Genomic DNA, 6,168 nt, shown 5'->3' on the forward strand with positions numbered 1-6,168 from the left:
CCTTAAATCAAGCACAGGTAGAAAAATTATCTGTCTGGTAATTCTCACACCCTCATGATTTTAAAATAATCTGTTGCCTAAAGTTAGATTTTAGTTGGCATTTCATTCTTTTAGTTCTTTAGTTTCATATCAGGACATTAGGGAGAAAGGAGAAATGAAAAAAATAAATGGCTCAAAATCAGATTTTCACACTAGAAAGCAAAATCTCATCCTCAAAAATGAGTGGTTCTAAGATGTGTGTATATGTATTTATCTATATTTACATATAGATATGTATACATACATACATACATACACACACCATTGTGTTTGTGTTTACAAGCAACAGCCCATGCTGAAAACAGCAGGAGCTCTCTTCCATTCACCCCAAGTTTTTAGCCAGGCAGACCCCAGAATTTCTCCAGACAAGCAGAGAACAGCCAATGAAAAAAGCTATTGATCAAAAATGTGTCTGCCCAACCTACTAAGCTAGTCTACATGCTTTTTAGTGCTGATTGTATTTTAAAGCAGGACGTTAGTATTCAGCAAAGTCTTGCCTCTCACTTTGCTACTTCTCAGCCATACCTACAAGTCACAAAACCACAAACAATGTCTTTTTTAACACCTCCCATCTAATGGCGTACTCAGTGCAATAGTCCAAAACCTTTTGGACTGTTAAGGCTGATCAGAAAAGCCCTATATATTCAGGCCAATTCTTTTCTTAATTAGACCACAAGAGTTCAGTTATTACCTAGTAACAATGGACACCTCTACAGGAACAAAATGATATAGAAGTAAACTTTTCAGCAGGATGGAAAGAGCCCTGCCTGGCTAATAATGCTGCTTTACGCAGCAAGTGAGGGTGCTGGCTGTTATGACTCTTGCGAAAGTTAATTTATCAGTAGCGTTTGCTGGGGTAATTCATGTATATCAGTAGTACATGGTTGTACCTCTCGAGAGCGTACCTCTCGCCCTGGAGAGCACCGGCTGCTGATGGCCAGTGTGTGCATGTGCTCTGAGGATGCTGAGAGTGCCCCTTGGTTTACAGCAGGAGGGAAGTATCCCTTTATTTTAGCCATCAGACTGAGGAAGGAGTAACGATGCTCTAGAGATACAGGAGAAAGCTGGTCTTATATAACTATAGTGTATGTTTTAGTCCTATAGACTACACAGGCTAAGATGACTTGAATCAGCTCAGCCTAGGTCACGAAAGCCCATTTTGGAGGTTAACCAGGAGAATTTACAACCTGTAACAAGCTTCTTCCTTGAAATCAGGGGAGCGACCTCCCCACCAGGGTACAGAACTCATCCAGGCTGGGTTGGTGATGCACATCAATTCCAACAAATATGACCCCAAATTTGTCATCTGGTCTAGATGATGTAATGTGGCACTGTGCGAGCCATTCTGCTGTTTCAAGTGGAACTTTTTCCTGTATCCCTATAGCTGTACCAACTACGATGGTCTGTGACAAGGTGTTGACAAGCAGGAGCCAAGTGTTTTGGATTTTCGTACTTCAGCTGACTTGATTTTGCTTAGGAATGGAACAAACACATATAAGCTGTATAGTTTGTGGTACTATTAGACTATTTCTATTTATAAAGTAGTTCATTAGAGTGATCCAAAAGGTATTATGGTCCTCTGTGATTGCTGTTCAGCACACTCTGATTTGCAGAAAATGACAACCCTATTCACAGAGGTCAAAATAACCAAGAGTGTTATTGTGGCTTTACATGTATTTTCTTTTCTGTCTATGTGTTTTGTGTTTGAGAAAACTGCCAATGAATAATACGTCTCTCTAAGAAAACATTACTACCATTGGCAGAAGACATTTCTCACTTTCCATGTTCAGTAACTTTAGTCTTCTTTTTCAGCTATTTATATGAAGTTCAGAAAGATGTCAAAGAAAAGGGCAAGAAACAGTATTAAAAAGCATGTGCATGAAGCACTTATTTTTGTACACTTAGTACAATATTTGTATAGAGTTTTAACACTATAAAGTGTAGCAAAAATCACACCATCCATTTACTGGAGGACAATCGTTTATGTTTAAAGAGAATAAAGTGAAAATGGCATCTAAATCATCCATTGCAATGAAGTTATAACCTGATTTAAATTCTGTGAAGTGAGTCTGTAATTCTAGAATAATCAAAGGGCTTTAACTGGACTTTGAAATATCATTAAATTTTTTTAAACCAACCTGAATGCTTCAGTCTTTTCTACCCTAAGTTTTATCTAAAAGGGTCATTCCATTCATGGTAAATAAGAGGACACTTTGCTCTGTAAGAATCGATCTGAGGTCATACAGACAAGGTCACATACTGCTTGGCAATGCCGAGAGTGTTTTCAACATGCACTTTGATGACACTTGGCATTTGCATGCAGCAGAAATTAGGGTTATGCTTCTGCATGTTTACATCAAAAATCAAGGATCCTGCATCCACACCAAATACTAAGGGTGTAAGCCCTCAGCTCTGTTTTTGCACCTTTGAGATCTTTCTCCATAAGGATCCTGATCCCAAGAGATGGGTGAAAATCTGATACCTTGCTACTGACAGCACATGGCATGCAAAAAAGACATTCCTACCAAGCCAAAAGAAGGTTTCCTCAAAATAGTCTGACTTTTTTTTACAGACTTACAAGAGGTTGGCCATAAACTGGGCCTTAGCAAGAACTACAGATCTTCCAGCTCTATTATTTCACCTCACTAGATTTTCCCTGATGCCATGCTTTTATTTTCTTTGAAATCAGGGCAATGACAGAATTCACTTTTATGTTTCTAACATTTCTGCTCCTGCTTCTTGGAGAACTGAGAGTCCCTCTTTCCTCTTTAGTTGGCTGATCAATTTTGGAGAGCAAGAATGATTTTCAAGAAATCAAAAATCCACAACCCAAGTTAAAAATTTGTAAAGATGTAGGTTCTGAGTGGATAGAAAAATAAATAAATAAATAAACAAATAAAAATAAAGCAAAAAAAAACAAACTGTAACTGTCCTCCAAAAATAAGTCAAAGACATGATTGAGCCATAAGTAATGAAAAGAATGGTGAGAAATCAGCAGATAGCCATACATTAGTCCTCTTTCAGGACAGGAGACATAAAAACTGCCTGTTCCTTTTCCCTTCTTCTATGCAGCCTTGGCCTGGAAGTCTCTACGGCACAGGTCCTTAATGCTCTCTTACTTCATCAGCAGTCTCCACCACACAGGAGGTGAGATGAAGCTGATCATCCAGTTCCAACCAAGCTCTGGCAGAAGTTTCAGCTGACTTTGCTTTATGTCAGATTATGCTGCATTTCACTCCCGTTTGAGTGAATATAAATTGCTCTTGAACAACCTGTGAGCTGAACCTTTAGGAACTTGTCCTTTAGCAATGATCTGAAGCCAACAATGAAGATACAGGGTCAAATCTGAACTAGAAATTTGTTATTTTAAACTAGATACCAGTGAACTATTTTATATAGATTCTACATTGTATTTTCTGAAATTAGTATGTGTGGCATAAAGGAAATGTGAACGTGGGAGGTAATTTTGTTAAGTGAGTATTTTAGCTCAGTCTGTTGATACCATTTTGGCTAGACATAAGAAGCCAACAAATGATGAGCGTCAGTAAACTTAGGGCAGCAAATAGGAAGTTTTGGCACATGCTTTTAAGGCAATAAGAAGGAAGAAAATGTAATAACACTAGTTATTAGCAAATAAGTTAGCAAAAAGGGAAGTATAGATGGAGTATATATAGTCAGTATATATGGCGTATATATAGTCAGGGAATGGAAGTTATTGGAGATCAGTGTGTGTGCTGGAGGCTCTGTAAAGACAGTATATACCATGGTAGAGTTGATGGTGGAGGAAAAATGAATCTGATTCTGAAGTTTGGGTTGATTTTGAAGACATGGAGAAGTAAATGTACATAGTATTATACCTAGAACCCTTACAGATATTAGCTCAGACATCAGTGTATTGCAAATTTGTCTATAGAGACAACAACTCTAGGGCTGAAGATGCACCTTGCTTCCGTTCTTCTCCGTAAAGAATAGAATGAAATTGCCTAAAAAGCAGTGTTAAAAATAAACCCAGGGCACAGGATGGGAGGTGCAGGGCAGTCCCTGTGGCTGAGGGGCAGCCTTTCCCTCTGGCAAGCCAAATGGCGTGGGGGAGCCAGCCCCAGAAAAGGGGCCCTCAGCCCCACAACCCTCCTCCTTGTCCATGGGAGGGCATCTTCCAGGCCGCTCCCAGCACAGCCGCCTTTGGCCACACATGGGCCACTCCATCACAGAGGCTTGCTGAGGCCACCGTGGCCACCACTTTGCTGTGGGCCCTATAAAACAGGCCCCCTGCAGCTGGCCCAGCACTCACTGAGCATCTCAGCCCTCTGACTGCCAGCTCATGTGGCAGGAAGGAGACTAGAAGAGCAAGGCAAGGAGCAGGCCTCCTTGTGTGCGAGGACAGCCATGCAGTGCGGTGAAGCACCAAGAAGGAATGCACCTGAGCAGAAGGAGATGTGTCGTGGGCGGAGGGAGAGTGCCGGTGGCACAGACACCAGTGCCCGAGGGACCTCTGGCGCCCAGCCCACAGACACACACAGGCAGTACAACTGGCACCACAACAATGCGGGGAACAGGTCAGCCCCTCACACAGTCATCGACAGGGGGCCTGGGCCTTACCCTAGGAGCAACGGTGATGTGGAGCGAAGGCGGGAGCATCAGGCAGACAGCTGTGGGGAGCAGAGGTGTACCCCTAGCCCGGAGCACAGTGCAGGACCCAGCAATGGCTGTAAACCAGAGGGCAGTGTCAGACCCACATGTAGCAATCAAGCTGACAGTGGCATGGGGCCTTGGCATGGAACTGGACAACCCCCTGGTTCAGCACCCTGGCCTGAGAACATCCCAGATGGAAGGCATCCCATTTGGGCAGTCCCGGGCAAGGACTGGCTTAGCCTTCTGCCCAGCACCGTGGAGCCCAAGGAGCTGGATCCACCAGGTGCGGAGGAATGGATGGAAGTGGATCCACCTCTGCCAGGACAAGCCTGGGACTACTGCGGCATGTCCTTGTGCTCTGCCATCTGAGAGCACCAACAGCATCGCAGGAGTGCCCAGCGAGACCCCTACTTATTGCTCAGGCTCCATCGCAAGCATTAGCTTGGAGCCACCAAACACCACGGACATCCCGCAGGCTTGCCTGTGTTGTGGTTCCGCTCGAGTGGGCAGCCGAGCTCCACCACAGCCGCTCTCTCACTCCCCCTCCTCAAAGAGGAATGGGGAGAAAATACGTGAAAAGGGCTCAAGGGTTGAGATAAGGACGAGAAAATCATGCAATAATTATTGTAACGGGCAAAACAGACTCAGCATAAGAAGATAGTAAGATTTATTGCTCATTACTAACAAGCTAGAGAAGTGAGAAACAAAGGAAAGAAACCAAAAGCACCTTCCCCCCCCATCCACCCTCTTCTACCTCCTCCCCCCGAGCGGCGCAGGGGAACGGGGGAATGGGGGTTATGATCAGTCTACAGCACTTCTTCTCTGCCGCTCCTTCTCGGTCACTCTCGTCCCCTGTGCTGTGGGGTCCCACCCACGGGATGCAGTCCTTGATGAACTGATCCAGCGTGGGCTTCCCACAGCCAGCAGCTCATCCAGAACTGCTCCAGATATGGGTCCGTACCCCGGGGTCCATCCCTCAGGAGAAAACTGCTCCAACCTGGCTCCCCTACGGGCAGCAGCTCCTGCCAGGTCACCTGCTCCTGCATGGTCTCCTCTCTACAGGCTACAGGTCCTGCCCGGAATCTGCTCTGGCAGGGGTCTTCCACAGGCAGCAGCCTCCGTCGGTGCAGGGCCACCTGCTCCACCGTGGCCTCCTCCACGGGCTGCAGCGTGGAACCCTGCTCCACCGTGGTACTCCATGGGCTGCAGGGGGACATCCTGCTTCACCATGGTCCTCACCACAGGCCGCAGGGGACTTCTGCTCCGGCTCCTGGAGCACCTCTCCCCCTCCTTCTACACTGACCTTGGCACCTGCAAGGCCGTTCCTCACTGCTCTCTCCCTCCCAGCTGCTGTGTGGTGCAGCGTTTTTTTCCCTGTCTTAAATATGCTCTCACAGAGGCGCAAAACAACATCGCTTATTGGCTCAGCTCTGGAAAACAATGGGGCCCTTCCCAAACATGGGGCAGCTTCTAGATCTTTCTCACAGAAACCACCCC

Source organism: Netta rufina (assembly GCF_964035555.1).
Source record: "Netta rufina genome assembly, chromosome: 7".
Classification (NCBI taxonomy): Eukaryota; Metazoa; Chordata; class Aves; order Anseriformes; family Anatidae; genus Netta; species Netta rufina.